This window comes from Arachis ipaensis, chromosome B8, assembly GCF_059453495.1.
Source record: "Arachis ipaensis isolate K30076 ecotype BB chromosome B8, ASM5945349v1, whole genome shotgun sequence".
NCBI classification, from domain to species: domain Eukaryota; kingdom Viridiplantae; phylum Streptophyta; class Magnoliopsida; order Fabales; family Fabaceae; genus Arachis; species Arachis ipaensis.
Genome location: NC_142443.1, coordinates 62,751,473 through 62,752,713, shown reverse-complemented (window position 1 = coordinate 62,752,713; position 1,241 = coordinate 62,751,473). Strand labels below are relative to the sequence as shown.

The following is a 1,241-nucleotide window of genomic DNA, read 5'->3' as shown; positions in this document are numbered from 1 at the left end:
GACCCTTACTCACGTAAGGTTTTATTACTTGGACAACCCAGTGCACTTGCTGGTTAGTTGTATCGAAGTTGTGACAAATCATGAATTAAGATTAGAGCACTAAGTTTCTGGAGCCATTACCAGGGATCACAATTTCGTGCACCATGGATGCAGCTTGCAATTCATTCAGACTGAGAAATCATATTGACTTGCTGAGTCAATATTTTATTCTGAGCCAATATGGCATTCAGAGTATCAATTTCAAGAACTCCCTTCTTCTGAGGCGTCCCATTGTTCACAGGATTCCTCTCAGAGGTGTACATGAACTGGTTATTTGCAACCATTTCAATGAGTTCCTGAGCTTCTGTAAGGGTTTTTAGATGAAGAGATCCTCCTGCAGAATGGTCTAATGACATTTTTGACAACTCAGACAGATCATCATAGAATATACATATGATGCTCCATTCTGGAAGCATGTCAGTAGGACACCTTTTGATCAATTTCTTATATCTTTCCCAAGCTTCATAGAGGGACTCACCTTCCTTCTGTCTGAAGCTTTAGATTTCCACTCTAAGCTTGCTCATCTTTTGAGGTGGAAAGAATTTGGCTAGGAAAGCACTGACCAGCTTTTCCCAAGAGTTCAGGCTTTCCTTAGGTTGTGAATCCAACCATGTTCTAGCTCTGTCTCTTACAGCAAAAGGGAAAAGCATAAGCCTGTAGACCTCGGGATCAACTCCATTGGTCTTGACAGTGTCACAGATTTGCAAGAATTCAGCTAAGAACTGATGAGGATCTTCCAATGGAAGTCCATGAAACTTGCAATTCTGTTGCATTAGAGAAACTAATTGAGGCTTAAGCTCAAAGTTGTTTGCTCCAATGGCAGGAATTGAGATGCTTTTTCCATAGAAATTGGAAGTTGGTGTAGTGAAATCACCAAGCACCTTCCTTGCATTATTGTTGTTGGGTTCGACCATAGCTGTTTTCTCTATTTCGAAAATTTCAGTTAGGTCCTCTTCAGAGTATTGTGCTTTAGCTTCTCTTAGTTTCCTCTTAAGAGTCATTTCAGGTTCAGGATCAGCTTCAACAAGAATGCCATTATTCTTGTTCCTGCTCATATGAAAGAGAATAGAACAAAGAAAATATAGAATCCTCTATGTCACAGTATAGAAATTCCTTTATGTGAGTAGAAGAAGAGAACAATAAAAAAATGAGAAGAGAAAAATTTGAACACAGAGAAGAAGAGGGGGTTCGAATTATGAGTA

General features: G+C 39.3%; 1 non-coding gene across 1 annotated transcript; it reads left to right on the top strand.

Moving 5' to 3' along the window:
* The first annotated feature begins 449 nt into the window (after positions 1 to 449).
* Positions 450 to 557, top strand: LOC148548325 (small nucleolar RNA R71). The gene has a single exon (XR_015897948.1). It is a non-coding gene; the product is annotated as a small nucleolar RNA R71 (small nucleolar RNA).
* Positions 558 to 1,241: the final 684 nt, after the last annotated feature.